The sequence below is a fragment of the Sus scrofa genome, chromosome Y, assembly GCF_054392235.1.
Source record: "Sus scrofa isolate SSC_HxYL_T2T_F1_AM1 chromosome Y, Sscrofa_HxYL_maternal_Yorkshire_Landrace_v2.0, whole genome shotgun sequence".
In the NCBI taxonomy this organism is placed as follows: domain Eukaryota; kingdom Metazoa; phylum Chordata; class Mammalia; order Artiodactyla; family Suidae; genus Sus; species Sus scrofa.
This window is the reverse complement of record NC_139402.1, coordinates 39,935,674-39,954,945: the sequence shown is the minus strand read 5'-3', so window position 1 is coordinate 39,954,945 and position 19,272 is coordinate 39,935,674.

Below are 19,272 nucleotides of genomic sequence, written 5' to 3'. Positions count from 1 at the left end.
AGGCTCCGTGGGGAGTGGGTCTTTTTCAATCACATATGTTCTTTCCAAATGAGATTGTACACTGTGAATTCCTGGGACGCAGTTCTGGAACCACCGTGTTGAGCCTGACACACGTTCAGGGGAAGAGCCATCCTTGTGTAGAGAGCAGGTGGGCACAGAGGAGGTGGAGTTGCCTTGCATCTGAGAAGTTCAGGCCCAATGGTTGCCATGGCAATGGCATGCTGCCCACCAAGCCTTGTGACACCACAGACCCTCTGTGAGAAGAGAGGCGAGGGATGGGCCCAACATGGGAAGCTGTCAAAATCACGCCTCATTTTTTGCACATCGGGCAGGCTGAGCTCAGGAATGAAGGTATGTCGATACTAAATTATAGGAGGATTCATTGGATGTATTGGACAATTGGATGAAAAGAATTCTTTCCAGCAATCTTCTCATGGCCACCATTCTCATCAGGTTCCTGAGTAAATATCCACTGCTCAGGCTTGATTTGGGATTATGATATATCTGAAAGGGACCAGTAAGCTTATCACTTCCAGTCTTTTCCAACAGGGGAAAAAAGCCTCCTAAGTATGAATGGGATGACAAATTTCATTCCAGAGCTCAAACCATGAAAATAGGCCCCTCTGCCTTCCACCAAGGACGAGGCCCTCAGTATCAACCCTGAGGACATATTGGAATGTGGGGAAGGACCATTCCCTGCTTCTGAACGTACACGTCGATAGAGGAAATCACACACTAGCTATCCACAGTGTCAAATTTCCCGAGAAGGAAGCTGGGATATGTCTGGTGGGTATTTCACAGGTTGATAAGAATACGTCCTGCCTACTGGGGTGCTGGATGGAAGTGGGCGGACTAGTTCCACTGCTGGCTTGATTGTGGCGTACACAATTGTCAGGAATTTCAGGAGTCCCTCTTCTTCTCCTCCGTGAGCTGTGTGGTGAGGACAACATGGGCAGGTCTTGAGGTTTCCCTCTTGGACGAGAGGGGCCTCTGGCCTGCCAATTGAGGGTCCAGAGAAGGAGGAGGATGCTCCCAAATGGAGACTGGTTTTAGGGGACCGAATCCTTGAACTCTGTCCCACTGTCATTCAGACCCTGCTGAAGGGTGCTCGGACCCCTTCGTAGATGCCATTTCACTGAGACATGGAGTGTCAGAGACTTCATTTCCCAACTCCCCTTAGAAAGAGTCGAGAGATCCACCTCACCAGCCACTTCACAGACCTGATCCCATACGTGAGGTGTGCTGCAGAGAAGTGAATTCTCACTCGGTCCCTTATGTGTAGGTGGTTGAAAAGATGTTGATCTCGGAGTCAAATCTCTGACCATGTAGAACGCAGTACAAATGGGATGGTTATCTCTCAGTGTGAAGGGCTGACAATGGTACGGTAGTGGTACACTGTGTAAGGTGGAATATCTCCATACAAACAGAGGAGTTCTTTCAGGAAAAATGCTTTCATATTTGATAGGAGTTTGGAAGACTGATGGAAAATCTTGGTGAAAGACTTTGACTGCTCTCCTGGCTGAGATATGCCCACCTGGACCAGCACAGATCACCTTGGATGAGGAGGACTCGAGAGAATGTGAAGGAGGAAGAAGCCAAGAGAGAGAGTGAGAGAGAGAGAGAGAGAGAGAGAGAGATGAGATTTGGATACAAGCCACATTCCAGGGCTCAGTTTCATTCCCTAGCCCTTCACTCTGTTTCCGGGGACTATTAGACACAAAGGCTCTTTCAGGACTCTTGCCTGAGATTTTCACTCTTTCTTGGCCTGTCTCTAGAAATATGTCGGTTGCAAGCAGTCCTCCCTGTTTGGCACCCATGTCTTCTCTATTGACACGACGTGTGGTTCAATGTAAATGATACCCTCTATTTTCCCTAATTGGAAAGCTCCCTTCCTATTGAAAAGGCAGCTCATAGGGGGTTCTTCCTCAGTCTTTCCGTGATGTCCTTGTCCAGGGGACTTTGGTTTGGGGGTGTGGAATGATATCTTTTCTCTCCAAAAGAGATTCTGTCCTGTGTATTCGTATGAGGCAGTGACTGAGAGAGCACTTGACCCTGAAGTGCTACACATGTTATCAGAGATCCATCATGATAGAGAAAATTGGGTTCCCCAGTGTGTGGAGTTGCTTTCCTTCTGAAAGGTGCAGTGCCAGAAGTGGCCATGGCAATGATATGATGACCATGGAGCCTTGTGCCCAAACAACCTCTCTGTGAGAAAAGAGGTGTGTGATGGTCCATATGTGGGACATTCTCAAAATCAAACCTTGAGAGTTCAATGAGGGACACCATGAGCTCTTGCTCTGGAGGAATGTCGAAGTTGATGGAAAGGAGGATCCATCAGATGGGTGGTCCTCTTGGCTCAACCATATTATCTACGTCTTCAGACTCAGAGCCACCACTCTCATCAGGCTCCCAAGCTCAATGTGGATTCTAGAGGCTTGGTGTTTGAACATGTGATATCTTCAGGGGATCAGTGGGCAGAATACCTCAAGGGAGTTCCTCCATGTGAAAAAAGAATTGTGCTTCATGGCCATTTGAAACAAGACATCCTGGTGCACAAACAAGGAAACCATGCCCCAATGCTCTCCGCCAAGCATGAGGCCCTGGATGTAACCCCTGAAGGAGACATTCCCAATGGGGTGTTTTCAGCTCCACACTACTGAATCCATATTTCCATATCCTAAACCACAGGGGAACCCTCCAAACAGAGGCATTTTAACCGAGATGTACCCGGTCTATTTCAGGTGCCTTTTCCACAGGTGGATAAGGACAAGCCCTCCCTCTCTTTGAGTGCTTACCTGGAATGTGGTGCCTGGGGCCAGGCCCAGTGTGTTTGTTGTATCTACAAGCATAAGGAAGGAGAGGTGGGTCGATTGTCTGATCTTCCAGGAGCCCTGTGATGATGCCTGCAATTTGAGGGTATTGAAAGTTCCATCCTGGAAGGGAGTGGGCTCTGTCTCTGACACTCATGAGGCTAGAGAATGAGGAGGTCTATTCCATAGAGACTGGTTTTGGTTGACCGACATCTTGCACGCTGGGCTATGGTTGGCCAGCCCACTGGCCAAGGATGCTCAGACCATTGTTTGGATGCCCAATCCTTGAGACATGACGAGTCATAGACTTCATATTCTATATCCGCCAGGAACGAGTCCAGAGATCCACACAGAAGCAAATCCACAATACCGCATGGACCACGTAGGGAATGCTGCAGAGAAGCCATTTCTTGGGAGAGCACTCATGTGAATGTTTCACGTGTGTTGCTCTCTGAGTCCAATATTGGGCCCTCCAGACCGAAGTACATATGAAGTGGTCAGCGGGTCCATAGGAAGGGCTGAATGTGGGAAGTGTTGTGGAAGGATGACCTAGTTGGGGTGCCTCCACACAGCACAGGAAGTCTTTCTGGACCACGGAATTTATACTCGATCAGACCTAGGATGACATGGAGAAAAGGCTGGGGGATAACTTGGACCATTTTCTTGGCTAATATATTTCATCCATTATCACCACAGGTCAACTTGTAGCAGGAGGATTTCAGAGAAATGGAAGGGGGGCCAAGGGGCGAGTGAGAGAGCTAGAGAGAAGGAGATGAAAAGAAGGAGAGAGAGAGGTACAGGAGCTCTTGATTCAAGCAACCGTCAATGGCAGGATAATTTCCCCAAGGACATGTCTTGGTTTAAGGTGGATATCCCACAAATGATACAAACCAGCACACTTGTACCAGAGTCTTCTCTCCTTCCTGGCCTGAGTCCCAAAATGTGTCCATTACAACCCCTGCTCCATACTGGAAGACAGGTTTGAAAGCCTTGGCATGGTACCTATATCTTCTCCAATGGCATGGGGTGGAAAGCAGGTTAGAAGATATTCCATAGTTTCCTTCCGTGGAAAAGCCTCCTCCCATGGAAAGGGAAGCTCGTGTGTTGTTCTTCTTCCTCCATCGGCCATTGTTTTCCTGTTCAGGCTCCGTGGGGAGTGGGTCTTTTTCAATCACATATGTTCTTTCCAAATGAGATTGTACACTGTGAATTCCTGGGACGCAGTTCTGGAACCACCGTGTTGAGCCTGACACACGTTCAGGGGAAGAGCCATCCTTCTGTAGAGAGCAGGTGGGCACAGAGGAGGTGGAGTTGCCTTGCATCTGAGAAGTTCAGGCCCAATGGTTGCCATGGCAATGGCATGCTGCCCACCAAGCCTTGTGACACCACAGACCCTCTGTGAGAAGAGAGGCGAGGGATGGGCCCAACATGGGAAGCTGTCAAAATCACGCCTCATTTTTTGCACATCGGGCAGGCTGAGCTCAGGAATGAAGGTATGTCGATACTAAATAATAGGAGGATTCATTGGATGTATTGGACAATTGGATGAAAAGAATTCTTTCCAGCAATCTTCTCATGGCCACCATTCTCATCAGGTTCCTGAGTAAATATCCACTGCTCAGGCTTGATTTGGGATTATGATATATCTGAAAGGGACCAGTAAGCTTATCACTTCCAGTCTTTTCCAACAGGGGAAAAAAGCCTCCTAAGTATGAATGGGATGACAAATTTCATTCCAGAGCTCAAACCATGAAAATAGGCCCCTCTGCCTTCCACCAAGGACGAGGCCCTCAGTATCAACCCTGAGGACATATTGGAATGTGGGGAAGGACCATTCCCTGCTTCTGAACGTACACGTCGATAGAGGAAATCACACACTAGCTATCCACAGTGTCAAATTTCCCGAGAAGGAAGCTGGGATATGTCTGGTGGGTATTTCACAGGTTGATAAGAATACGTCCTGCCTACTGGGGTGCTGGATGGAAGTGGGCGGACTAGTTCCACTGCTGGCTTGATTGTGGCGTACACAATTGTCAGGAATTTCAGGAGTCCCTCTTCTTCTCCTCCGTGAGCTGTGTGGTGAGGACAACATGGGCAGGTCTTGAGGTTTCCCTCTTGGACGAGAGGGGCCTCTGGCCTGCCAATTGAGGGTCCAGAGAAGGAGGAGGATGCTCCCAAATGGAGACTGGTTTTAGGGGACCGAATCCTTGAACTCTGTCCCACTGTCATTCAGACCCTGCTGAAGGGTGCTCGGACCCCTTCGTAGATGCCATTTCACTGAGACATGGAGTGTCAGAGACTTCATTTCCCAACTCCCCTTAGAAAGAGTCGAGAGATCCACCTCACCAGCCACTTCACAGACCTGATCCCATACGTGAGGTGTGCTGCAGAGAAGTGAATTCTCACTCGGTCCCTTATGTGTAGGTGGTTGAAAAGATGTTGATCTCGGAGTCAAATCTCTGACCATGTAGAACGCAGTACAAATGGGATGGTTATGTGTCAGTGTGAAGGGCTGACAATGGTACGGTAGTGGTACACTGTGTAAGGTGGAATATCTCCATACAAACAGAGGAGTTCTTTCAGGAAAAATGCTTTCATATTTGATAGGAGTTTGGAAGACTGATGGAAAATCTTGGTGAAAGACTTTGACTGCTCTCCTGGCTGAGATATGCCCACCTGGACCAGCACAGATCACCTTGGATGAGGAGGACTCGAGAGAATGTGAAGGAGGAAGAAGCCAAGAGAGAGAGTGAGAGAGAGAGAGAGAGAGAGAGAGATGAGATTTGGATACAAGCCACATTCCAGGGCTCAGTTTCATTCCCTAGCCCTTCACTCTGTTTCCGGGGACTATTAGACACAAAGGCTCTTTCAGGACTCTTGCCTGAGATTTTCACTCTTTCTTGGCCTGTCTCTAGAAATATGTCGGTTGCAAGCAGTCCTCCCTGTTTGGCACCCATGTCTTCTCTATTGACACGAGGTGTGGTTCAATGTAAATGATACCCTCTATTTTCCCTAATTGGAAAGCTCCCTTCCTATTGAAAAGGCAGCTCATAGGGGGTTCTTCCTCAGTCTTTCCGTGATGTCCTTGTCCAGGGGACTTTGGTTTGGGGGTGTGGAATGATATCTTTTCTCTCCAAAAGAGATTCTGTCCTGTGTATTCGTATGAGGCAGTGACTGAGAGAGCACTTGACCCTGAAGTGCTACACATGTTATCAGAGATCCATCATGATAGAGAAAATTGTGTTCCCCAGTGTGTGGAGTTGCTTTCCTTCTGAAAGGTGCAGTGCCAGAAGTGGCCATGGCAATGATATGATGACCATGGAGCCTTGTGCCCAAACAACCTCTCTGTGAGAAAAGAGGTGTGTGATGGTCCATATGTGGGACATTCTCAAAATCAAACCTTGAGAGTTCAATGAGGGACACCATGAGCTCTTGCTCTGGAGGAATGTCGAAGTTGATGGAAAGGAGGATCCATCAGATGGGTGGTCCTCTTGGCTCAACCATATTATCTACGTCTTCAGACTCAGAGCCACCACTCTCATCAGGCTCCCAAGCTCAATGTGGATTCTAGAGGCTTGGTGTTTGAACATGTGATATCTTCAGGGGATCAGTGGGCAGAATACCTCAAGGGAGTTCCTCCATGTGAAAAAAGAATTGTGCTTCATGGCCATTTGAAACAAGACATCCTGGTGCACAAACAAGGAAACCATGCCCCAATGCTCTCCGCCAAGCATGAGGCCCTGGATGTAACCCCTGAAGGAGACATTCCCAATGGGGTGTTTTCAGCTCCACACTACTGAATCCATATTTCCATATCCTAAACCACAGGGGAACCCTCCAAACAGAGGCATTTTAACCGAGATGTACCCGGTCTATTTCAGGTGCCTTTTCCACAGGTGGATAAGGACAAGCCCTCCCTCTCTTTGAGTGCTTACCTGGAGTGTGGTGCCTGGGGCCAGGCCCAGTGTGTTTGTTGTATCTACAAGCATAAGGAAGGAGAGGTGGGTCGATTGTCTGATCTTCCAGGAGCCCTGTGATGATGCCTGCAATTTGAGGGTATTGAAAGTTCCATCCTGGAAGGGAGTGGGCTCTGTCTCTGACACTCATGAGGCTAGAGAATGAGGAGGTCTATTCCATAGAGACTGGTTTTGGTTGACCGACATCTTGCACGCTGGGCTATGGTTGGCCAGCCCACTGGCCAAGGATGCTCAGACCATTGTTTGGATGCCCAATCCTTGAGACATGACGAGTCATAGACTTCTTATTCTATATCCGCCAGGAACGAGTCCAGAGATCCACACAGAAGCAAATCCACAATACCGCATGGACCACGTAGGGAATGCTGCAGAGAAGCCATTTCTTGGGAGAGCACTCATGTGAATGTTTCACGTGTGTTGCTCTCTGAGTCCAATATTGGGCCCTCCAGACCGAAGTACATGTGAAGTGGTCAGCGGGTCCATAGGAAGGGCTGAATGTGGGAAGTGTTGTGGAAGGATGACCTAGTTGGGGTGTCTCCACACAGCACAGGAAGTCTTTCTGGACCACGGATTTAAATTTGATGAGACCTAGGATGACAGGGAGAAAAGGCTGGGGGATAACTTGGACCATTTTCTTGGCTAATATATTTCATCCATTATCACCACAGGTCAACTTGTAGCAGGAGGATTTCAGAGAAATGGAAGGGGGGCCAAGGGGCGAGTGAGAGAGCTAGAGAGAAGGAGATGAAAAGAAGGAGAGAGAGAGGTACAGGAGCTCTTGATTCAAGCAACCGTCAATGGCAGGATAATTTCCCCAAGGACATGTCTTGGTTTAAGGTGGATATCCCACAAATGATACAAACCAGCACACTTGTACCAGAGTCTTCTCTCCTTCCTGGCCTGAGTCCCAAAATGTGTCCATTACAACCCCTGCTCCTTACTGGAAGACAGGTTTGAAAGCCTTGGCATGGTACCTATATCTTCTCCAATGGCATGGGGTGGAAATCAGGTTAGAAGATATTCCATAGTTTCCTTCCGTGGAAAAGCCTCCTCCCATGGAAAGGGAAGCTCGTGTGTTGTTCTTCTTCCTCCATCGGCCATTGTTTTCCTGTTCAGGCTCCGTGGGGAGTGGGTCTTTTTCAATCACATATGTTCTTTCCAAATGAGATTGTACACTGTGAATTCCTGGGAAGCAGTTCTGGAACCACCGTGTTGAGCCTGACACACGTTCAGGGGAAGAGCCATCCTTGTGTAGAGAGCAGGTGGGCACAGAGGAGGTGGAGTTGCCTTGCATCTGAGAAGTTCAGGCCCAATGGTTGCCATGGCAATGGCATGCTGCCCACCAAGCCTTGTGACACCACAGACCCTCTGTGAGAAGAGAGGCGAGGGATGGGCCCAACATGGGAAGCTGTCAAAATCACGCCTCATTTTTTGCACATCGGGCAGGCTGAGCTCAGGAATGAAGGTATGTCGATACTAAATTATAGGAGGATTCATTGGATGTATTGGACAATTGGATGAAAAGAATTCTTTCCAGCAATCTTCTCATGGCCACCATTCTCATCAGGTTCCTGAGTAAATATCCACTGCTCAGGCTTGATTTGGGATTATGATATATCTGAAAGGGACCAGTAAGCTTATCACTTCCAGTCTTTTCCAACAGGGGAAAAAAGCCTCCTAAGTATGAATGGGATGATAAATTTCATTCCAGAGCTCAAACCATGAAAATAGGCCCCTCTGCCTTCCACCAAGGACGAGGCCCTCAGTATCAACCCTGAGGACATATTGGAATGTGGGGAAGGACCATTCCCTGCTTCTGAACGTACACGTCGATAGAGGAAATCACACACTAGCTATCCACAGTATCAAATTTCCCGAGAAGGAAGCTGGGATATGTCTGGTGGGTATTTCACAGGTTGATAAGAATACGTCCTGCCTACTGGGGTGCTGGATGGAAGTGGGCGGACTAGTTCCACTGCTGGCTTGATTGTGGCGTGCACAATTGTCAGGAATTTCAGGAGTCCCTCTTCTTCTCCTCCGTGAGCTGTGTGGTGAGGGCTACATGGGCAGGTCTTGAGGTTTCCCTCTTGGACGAGAGGGGCCTCTGGCCTGCCAATTGAGGGTCCAGAGAAGGAGGAGGATTGTCCCAAATGGAGACTGGTTTTAGGGGACCGAATCCTTGAACTCTGTCCCACTGTCATTCAGACCCTGCTGAAGGGTGCTCGGACCCCTTCGTAGATGCCATTTCACTGAGACATGGAGTGTCAGAGACTTCATTTCCCAACTCCCCTTAGAAAGAGTCGAGAGATCCACCTCACCAGCCACTTCACAGACCTGATCCCATACGTGAGGTGTGCTGCAGAGAAGTGAATTCTCACTCGGTCCCTTATGTGTAGGTGGTTGAAAAGATGTTGATCTCGGAGTCAAATCTGTGACCATGTAGAACGCAGTACAAGTGGGATGGTTATCTCTCAGTGTGAAGGGCTGACAATGGTAAGGTAGTGGTACACTGTGTAAGGTGGAATATCTCCATACAAACAGAGGAGTTCTTTCAGGAAAAATGCTTTCATATTTGATAGGAGTTTGGAAGACTGATGGAAAATCTTGGTGAAAGACTTTGACTGCTCTCCTGGCTGAGATATGCCCACCTGGACCAGCACAGATCACCTTGGATGAGGAGGATTCGAGAGAATGTGAAGGAGGAAGAAGCCAAGAGAGAGAGTGAGAGAGAGAGAGAGAGAGAGAGAGAGAGAGATGAGATTTGGATACAAGCCACATTCCAGGGCTCAGTTTCATTCCCTAGCCCTTCACTCTGTTTCCGGGGACTATTAGACACAAAGGCTCTTTCAGGACTCTTGCCTGAGATTTTCACTCTTTCTTGGCCTGTCTCTAGAAATATGTCGGTTGCAAGCAGTCCTCCCTGTTTGGCACCCATGTCTTCTCTATTGACACGAGGTGTGGTTCAATGTAAATGATACCCTCTATTTTCCCTAATTGGAAAACTCCCTTCCTATTGAAAAGGCAGCTCATAGGGGGTTCTTCCTCAGTCTTTCCGTGATGTCCTTGTCCAGGGGACTTTGGTTTGGGGGTGTGGAATGATATCTTTTCTCTCCAAAAGAGATTCTGTCCTGTGTATTCGTATGAGGCAGTGACTGGGAGAGCACTTGACCCTGAAGTGCTACACATGTTATCAGAGATCCATCATGATAGAGAAAATTGGGTTCCCCAGTGTGTGGAGTTGCTTTCCTTCTGAAAGGTGCAGTGCCAGAAGTGGCCATGGCAATGATATGATGCCCATGGAGCCTTGTGCCCAAACAACCTCTCTGTGAGAAAAGAGGTGTGTGATGGTCCATATGTGGGACATTCTCAAAATCAAACCTTGAGAGTTCAATGAGGGACACCATGAGCTCTTGCTCTGGAGGAATGTCGAAGTTGATGGAAAGGAGGATCCATCAGATGGGTGGTCCTATTGGCTCAACCATATTATCTACGTCTTCAGACTCAGAGCCACCACTCTCATCAGGCTCCCAAGCTCAATGTGGATTCTAGAGGCTTGGTGTTTGAACATGTGATATCTTCAGGGGATCAGTGGGCAGAATACCTCAAGGGAGTTCCTCCATGTGAAAAAAGAATTGTGCTTCATGGCCATTTGAAACAAGACATCCTGGTGCACAAACAAGGAAACCATGCCCCAATGCTCTCCGCCAAGCATGAGGCCCTGGATGTAACCCCTGAAGGAGACATTCCCAATGGGGTGTTTTCAGCTCCACACTACTGAATCCATATTTCCATATCCTAAACCACAGGGGAACCCTCCAAACAGAGGCATTTTAACCGAGATGTACCCGGTCTATTTCAGGTGCCTTTTCCACAGGTGGATAAGGACAAGCCCTCCCTCTCTTTGAGTGCTTACCTGGAATGTGGTGCCTGGGGCCAGGCCCAGTGTGTTTGTTGTATCTACAAGCATAAGGAAGGAGAGGTGGGTCGATTGTCTGATCTTCCAGGAGCCCTGTGATGATGCCTGCAATTTGAGGGTATTGAAAGTTCCATCCTGGAAGGGAGTGGGCTCTGTCTCTGACACTCATGAGGCTAGAGAATGAGGAGGTCTATTCCATAGAGACTGGTTTTGGTTGACCGACATCTTGCACGCTGGGCTATGGTTGGCCAGCCCACTGGCCAAGGATGCTCAGACCATTGTTTGGATGCCCAATCCTTGAGACATGACGAGTCATAGACTTCATATTCTATATCCGCCAGGAACGAGTCCAGAGATCCACACAGAAGCAAATCCACAATACCGCATGGACCACGTAGGGAATGCTGCAGAGAAGCCATTTCTTGGGAGAGCACTCATGTGAATGTTTCACGTGTGTTGCTCTCTGAGTCCAATATTGGGCCCTCCAGACCGAAGTACATATGAAGTGGTCAGCGGGTCCATAGGAAGGGCTGAATGTGGGAAGTGTTGTGGAAGGATGACCTAGTTGGGGTGCCTCCACACAGCACAGGAAGTCTTTCTGGACCACGGATTTAAATTTGATGAGACCTAGGATGACAGGGAGCAAAGGCTGGGGGATAACTTGGACCATTTTCTTGGCTAATATATTTCATCCATTATCACCACAGGTCAACTTGTAGCAGGAGGATTTCAGAGAAATGGAAGGGGGGCCAAGGGGCGAGTGAGAGAGCTAGAGAGAAGGAGATGAAAAGAAGGAGAGAGAGAGGTACAGGAGCTCTTGATTCAAGCAACCGTCAATGGCAGGATAATTTCCCCAAGGACATGTCTTGGTTTAAGGTGGATATCCCACAAATGATACAAACCAGCACACTTGTACCAGAGTCTTCTCTCCTTCCTGGCCTGAGTCCCAAAATGTGTCCATTACAACCCCTGCTCCATACTGGAAGACAGGTTTGAAAGCCTTGGCATGGTACCTATATCTTCTCCAATGGCATGGGGTGGAAATCAGGTTAGAAGATATTCCATAGTTTCCTTCCGTGGAAAAGCCTCCTCCCATGGAAAGGGAAGCTCGTGTGTTGTTCTTCTTCCTCCATCGGCCATTGTTTTCCTGTTCAGGCTCCGTGGGGAGTGGGTCTTTTTCAATCACATATGTTCTTTCCAAATGAGATTGTACACTGTGAATTCCTGGGAAGCAGTTCTGGAACCACCGTGTTGAGCCTGACACACGTTCAGGGGAAGAGCCATGCTTCTGTAGAGAGCAGGTGGGCACAGAGGAGGTGGAGTTGCCTTGCATCTGAGAAGTTCAGGCCCAATGGTTGCCATGGCAATGGCATGCTGCCCACCAAGCCTTGTGACACCACAGACCCTCTGTGAGAAGAGAGGCGAGGGATGGGCCCAACATGGGAAGCTGTCAAAATCACGCCTCATTTTTTGCACATCGGGCAGGCTGAGCTCAGGAATGAAGGTATGTCGATACTAAATTATAGGAGGATTCATTGGATGTATTGGACAATTGGATGAAAAGAATTCTTTCCAGCAATCTTCTCATGGCCACCATTCTCATCAGGTTCCTGAGTAAATATCCACTGCTCAGGCTTGATTTGGGATTATGATATATCTGAAAGGGACCAGTAAGCTTATCACTTCCAGTCTTTTCCAACAGGGGAAAAAAGCCTCCTAAGTATGAATGGGATGATAAATTTCATTCCAGAGCTCAAACCATGAAAATAGGCCCCTCTGCCTTCCACCAAGGACGAGGCCCTCAGTATCAACCCTGAGGACATATTGGAATGTGGGGAAGGACCATTCCCTGCTTCTGAACGTACACGTCGATAGAGGAAATCACACACTAGCTATCCACAGTATCAAATTTCCCGAGAAGGAAGCTGGGATATGTCTGGTGGGTATTTCACAGGTTGATAAGAATACGTCCTGCCTACTGGGGTGCTGGATGGAAGTGGGCGGACTAGTTCCACTGCTGGCTTGATTGTGGCGTACACAATTGTCAGGAATTTCAGGAGTCCCTCTTCTTCTCCTCCGTGAGCTGTGTGGTGAGGGCTACATGGGCAGGTCTTGAGGTTTCCCTCTTGGACGAGAGGGGCCTCTGGCCTGCCAATTGAGGGTCCAGAGAAGGAGGAGGATGCTCCCAAATGGAGACTGGTTTTAGGGGACCGAATCCTTGAACTCTGTCCCACTGTCATTCAGACCCTGCTGAAGGGTGCTCGGACCCCTTCGTAGATGCCATTTCACTGAGACATGGAGTGTCAGAGACTTCATTTCCCAACTCCCCTTAGAAAGAGTCGAGAGATCCACCTCACCAGCCACTTCACAGTCCTGATCCCATACGTGAGGTGTGCTGCAGAGAAGTGAATTCTCACTCGGTCCCTTATGTGTAGGTGGTTGAAAAGATGTTGATCTCGGAGTCAAATCTGTGACCATGTAGAACGCAGTACAAGTGGGATGGTTATGTGTCAGTGTGAAGGGCTGACAATGGTACGGTAGTGGTACACTGTGTAAGGTGGAATATCTCCATACAAACAGAGGAGTTCTTTCAGGAAAAATGCTTTCATATTTGATAGGAGTTTGGAAGACTGATGGAAAATCTTGGTGAAAGACTTTGACTGCTCTCCTGGCTGAGATATGCCCACCTGGACCAGCACAGATCACCTTGGATGAGGAGGATTCGAGAGAATGTGAAGGAGGAAGAAGCCAAGAGAGAGAGTGAGAGAGAGAGAGAGAGAGAGAGAGATGAGATTTGGATACAAGCCACATTCCAGGGCTCAGTTTCATTCCCTAGCCCTTCACTCTGTTTCCGGGGACTATTAGACACAAAGGCTCTTTCAGGACTCTTGCCTGAGATTTTCACTCTTTCTTGGCCTGTCTCTAGAAATATGTCGGTTGCAAGCAGTCCTCCCTGTTTGGCACCCATGTCTTCTCTATTGACACGAGGTGTGGTTCAATGTAAATGATACCCTCTATTTTCCCTAATTGGAAAACTCCCTTCCTATTGAAAAGGCAGCTCATAGGGGGTTCTTCCTCAGTCTTTCCGTGATGTCCTTGTCCAGGGGACTTTGGTTTGGGGGTGTGGAATGATATCTTTTCTCTCCAAAAGAGATTCTGTCCTGTGTCTTCGTGTGAGGCAGTGACTGAGAGAGCACTTGACCCTGAAGTGCTACACATGTTATCAGAGATCCATCATGATAGAGAAAATTGGGTTCCCCAGTGTGTGGAGTTGCTTTCCTTCTGAAAGGTGCAGTGCCAGAAGTGGCCATGGCATTGATATGATGCCCATGGAGCCTTGTGCCCAAACAACCTCTCTGTGAGAAAAGAGGTGTGTGATGGTCCATATGTGGGACATTCTCAAAATCAAACCTTGAGAGTTCAATGAGGGACACCATGAGCTCTTGCTCTGGAGGAATGTCGAAGTTGATGGAAAGGAGGATCCCTCAGATGGGTGGTCCTCTTGGCTCAACCATATTATCTACGTCTTCAGACTCAGAGCCACCACTCTCATCAGGCTCCCAAGCTCAATGTGGATTCTAGAGGCTTGGTGTTTGATCATGTGATATCTTCAGGGGATCAGTGGGCAGAATACCTCAAGGGAGTTCCTCCATGTGAAAAAAGAATTGTGCTTCATGGCCATTTGAAACAAGACATCCTGGTGCACAAACAAGGAAACCATGCCCCAATGCTCTCCGCCAAGCATGAGGCCCTGGATGTAACCCCTGAAGGAGACATTCCCAATGGGGTGTTTTCAGCTCCACACTACTGAATCCATATTTCCATATCCTAAACCACAGGGGAACCCTCCAAACAGAGGCATTTTAACCGAGATGTACCCGGTCTATTTCAGGTGCCTTTTCCACAGGTGCATAAGGACAAGCCCTCCCTCTCTTTGAGTGCTTACCTGGAATGTGGTGCCTGGGGCCAGGCCCAGTGTGTTTGTTGTATCTACAAGCATAAGGAAGGAGAGGTGGGTCGATTGTCTGATCTTCCAGGAGCCCTGTGATGATGCCTGCAATTTGAGGGTATTGAAAGTTCCATCCTGGAAGGGAGTGGGCTCTGTCTCTGACACTCATGAGGCTAGAGAATGAGGAGGTCTATTCCATAGAGACTGGTTTTGCTTGACCGACATCTAGCCCACTGGCCAAGGATGCTCAGACCATTGTTTGGATGCCCAATCCTTGAGACATGACGAGTCATAGACTTCTTATTCTATATCCGCCAGGAACGAGTCCAGAGATCCACACAGAAGCAAATCCACAATTCCGCATGGACCACGTAGGGAATGCTGCAGAGAAGCCATTTCTTGGGAGAGCACTCATGTGAATGTTTCACGTGTGTTGCTCTCTGAGTCCAATATTGGGCCCTACAGACCGAAGTACATGTGAAGTGGTCAGCGGGTCCATAGGAAGGGCTGAATGTGGGAAGTGTTGTGGAAGGATGACCTAGTTGGGGTGCCTCCACACAGCACAGGAAGTCTTTCTGGACCACGGATTTTATACTCGATCAGACCTAGGATGACAGGGAGAAAAGGCTGGGGGATAACTTGGACCATTTTCTTGGCTAATATATTTCATCCATTATCACCACAGGTCAACTTGTAGCAGGAGGATTTCAGAGAAATGGAAGGGGGGCCAAGGGGCGAGTGAGAGAGCTAGAGAGAAGGAGATGAAAAGAAGGAGAGAGAGAGGTACAGGAGCTCTTGATTCAAGCAACCGTCAATGGCAGGATAATTTCCCCAAGGACATGTCTTGGTTTAAGGTGGATATCCCACAAATGATACAAACCAGCACACTTGTACCAGAGACTTCTCTCCTTCCTGGCCTGAGTCCCAAAATGTGTCCATTACAACCCCTGCTCCATACTGGAAGACAGGTTTGAAAGCCTTGGCATGGTACCTATATCTTCTCCAATGGCATGGGGTGGAAATCAGGTTAGAAAATATTCCAAAGTTTCCTTCCGTGGAAAAGCCTCCTCCCATGGAAAGGGGAGCTCGTGTGTTGTTCTTCTTCCTCCATCGGCCATTGTTTTCCTGTTCAGGCTCCGTGGGGAGTGGGTCTTTTTCAATCACATATGTTCTTTCCAAATGAGATTGTACACTGTGAATTCCTGGGAAGCAGTTCTGGAACCACCGTGTTGAGCCTGACACACGTTCAGGGGAAGAGCCATCCTTGTGTAGAGAGCAGGTGGGCACAGAGGAGGTGGAGTTGCCTTGCATCTGAGAAGTTCAGGCCCAATGGTTGCCATGGCAATGGCATGCTGCCCACCAAGCCTTGTGACACCACAGACCCTCTGTGAGAAGAGAGGCGAGGGATGGGCCCAACATGGGAAGCTGTCAAAATCACGCCTCATTTTTTGCACATCGGGCAGGCTGAGCTCAGGAATGAAGGTATGTCGATACTAAATTATAGGAGGATTCATTGGATGTATTGGACAATTGGATGAAAAGAATTCTTTCCAGCAATCTTCTCATGGCCACCATTCTCATCAGGTTCCTGAGTAAATATCCACTGCTCAGGCTTGATTTGGGATTATGATATATCTGAAAGGGACCAGTAAGCTTATCACTTCCAGTCTTTTCCAACAGGGGAAAAAAGCCTCCTAAGTATGAATGGGATGATAAATTTCATTCCAGAGCTCAAACCATGAAAATAGGCCCCTCTGCCTTCCACCAAGGACGAGGCCCTCAGTATCAACCCTGAGGACATATTGGAATGTGGGGAAGGACCATTCCCTGCTTCTGAACGTACACGTCGATAGAGGAAATCACACACTAGCTATCCACAGTATCAAATTCCCCGAGAAGGAAGCTGGGATATGTCTGGTGGGTATTTCACAGGTTGATAAGAATACGTCCTGCCTACTGGGGTGCTGGATGGAAGTGGGCGGACTAGTTCCACTGCTGGCTTGATTGTGGCGTGCACAATTGTCAGGAATTTCAGGAGTCCCTCTTCTTCTCCTCCGTGAGCTGTGTGGTGAGGGCTACATGGGCAGGTCTTGAGGTTTCCCTCTTGGACGAGAGGGGCCTCTGGCCTGCCAATTGAGGGTCCAGAGAAGGAGGAGGATGCTCCCAAATGGACACTGGTTTTAGGGGACCGAATCCTTGAACTCTGTCCCACTGTCATTCAGACCCTGCTGAAGGGTGCTCGGACCCCTTCGTAGATGCCATTTCACTGAGACATGGAGTGTCAGAGACTTCATTTCCCAACTCCCCTTAGAAAGAGTCGAGAGATCCACCTCACCAGCCACTTCACAGACCTGATCCCATACGTGAGGTGTGATGCAGAGAAGTGAATTCTCACTCGGTCCCTTATGTGTAGGTGGTTGAAAAGATGTTGATCTCGGAGTCAAATCTGTGACCATGTAGAACGCAGTACAAGTGGGATGGTTATGGGTCAGTGTGAAGGGCTGACAATGGTAAGGTAGTGGTACACTGTGTAAGGTGGAATATCTCCATACAAACAGAGGAGTTCTTTCAGGAAAAATGCTTTCATATTTGATAGGAGTTTGGAAGACTGATGGAAAATCTTGGTGAAAGACTTTGACTGCTCTCCTGGCTGAGATATGCCCACCTGGACCAGCACAGATCACCTTGGATGAGGAGGATTCGAGAGAATGTGAAGGAGGAAGAAGCCAAGAGAGAGAGTGAGAGAGAGAGAGAGAGAGAGAGATGAGATTTGGATACAAGCTACATTCCAGGGCTCAGTTTCATTCCCTAGCCCTTCACTCTGTTTCCGGGGACTATTAGACACAAAGGCTCTTTCAGGACTCTTGCCTGAGATTTTCACTCTTTCTTGGCCTGTCTCTAGAAATATGTCGGTTGCAAGCAGTCCTCCCTGTTTGGCACCCATGTCTTCTCTATTGACACGAGGTGTGGTTCAATGTAAATGATACCCTCTATTTTCCCTGATTGGAAAACTCCCTTCCTATTGAAAAGGCAGCTCATAGGGGGTTCTTCCTCAGTCTTTCCGTGATGTCCTTGTCCAGGGGACTTTGGTTTGGGGGTGTGGAATGATATCTTTTCTCTCCAAAAGAGATTCTGTCCTGTGTGTTCGTATGAGGCAGTGACTGAGAGAGCACTTGACCCTGAAGTGCTACACATGTTATCAGAGATCCATCATGATAGAGAAAATTGGGTTCCCCAGTGTGTGCAGTTGCCTTCTTTCTGAAAGGTGCAGTGCCAGAAGTGGCCATGGCATTGATATGATGCCCATGGAGCCTTGTGCCCAAACAACCTCTCTGTGAGAAAAGAGGTGTGTGATGGTCCATATGTGGGACATTCTCATAATCAAACCTTGAGAGTTCAATGAGGGACACCATGAGCTCTTGCTCTGGAGGTATGTCGAAGTTGATGGAAAGGAGGATCCATCAGATGGGTGGTCCTCTTGGCTCAACCATATTATCTACGTCTTCAGACTCAGAGCCACCACTCTCATCAGGCTCCCAAGCTCAATGTGGATTCTAGAGGCTTGGTGTTTGAACATGTGATATCTTCAGGGGATCAGTGGGCAGAATACCTCAAGGGAGTTCCTCCATGTGAAAAAAGAATTGTGCTTCATGGCCATTTGAAACAAGACATCCTGGTGCACAAACAAGGAAACCATGCCCCAATGCTCTCCGCCAAGCATGAGGCCCAGGATGTAACCCCTGAAGGAGACATTCCCAATGGGGTGTTTTCAGCTCCACACTACTGAATCCATATTTCCATATCCTAAACCACAGGGGAACCCTCCAAACAGAGGCATTTTAACCGAGATGTACCCGGTCTATTTCAGGTGCCTTTTCCACAGGTGGATAAGGACAAGCCCTCCCTCTCTTTGAGTGCTTACCTGGAATGTGGTGCCTGGGGCCAGGCCCAGTGTGTTTGTTGTATCTACAAGCATAAGGAAGGAGAGGTGGGTCGATTGTCTGATCTTCCAGGAGCCCTGTGATGATGCCTGCAATTTGAGGGTATTGAAAGTTCCATCCTGGAAGGGAGTGGGCTCTGTCTCTGACACTCATGAGGCTAGAGAATGAGGAGGTCTATTCCATAGAGACTGGTTTTGCTTGACCGACATCTAGCCCACTGGCCAAGGATGCTCAGACCATTGTTTGGATGCCCAATCCTTGAGACATGACGAGTCATAGACTTCTTATTCTATATCCGCCAGGAACGAGTCCAGAGATCCACACAGAAGCAAATCCACAATACCGCATGGACCACGTAGGGAATGCTGCAGAGAAGCCATTTCTTGGGAGAGCACTCATGTGAATGTTTCACGTGTGTTGCTCTCTGAGTCCAATATTGGGCCCTCCAGACCGAAGTACATATGAAGTGGTCAGCGGGTCCATAGGAAGGGCTGAATGTGGGAAGTGTTGTGGAAGGATGACCTAGTTGGGGTGCCTCCACACAGCACAGGAAGTCTTTCTGGACCACGGATTTTATACTCGATCAGACCTAGGATGACAGGGAGAAAAGGCTGGGGGATAACTTGGACCATTTTCTTGGCTAATATATTTCATCCATTATCACCACAGGTCAACTTGT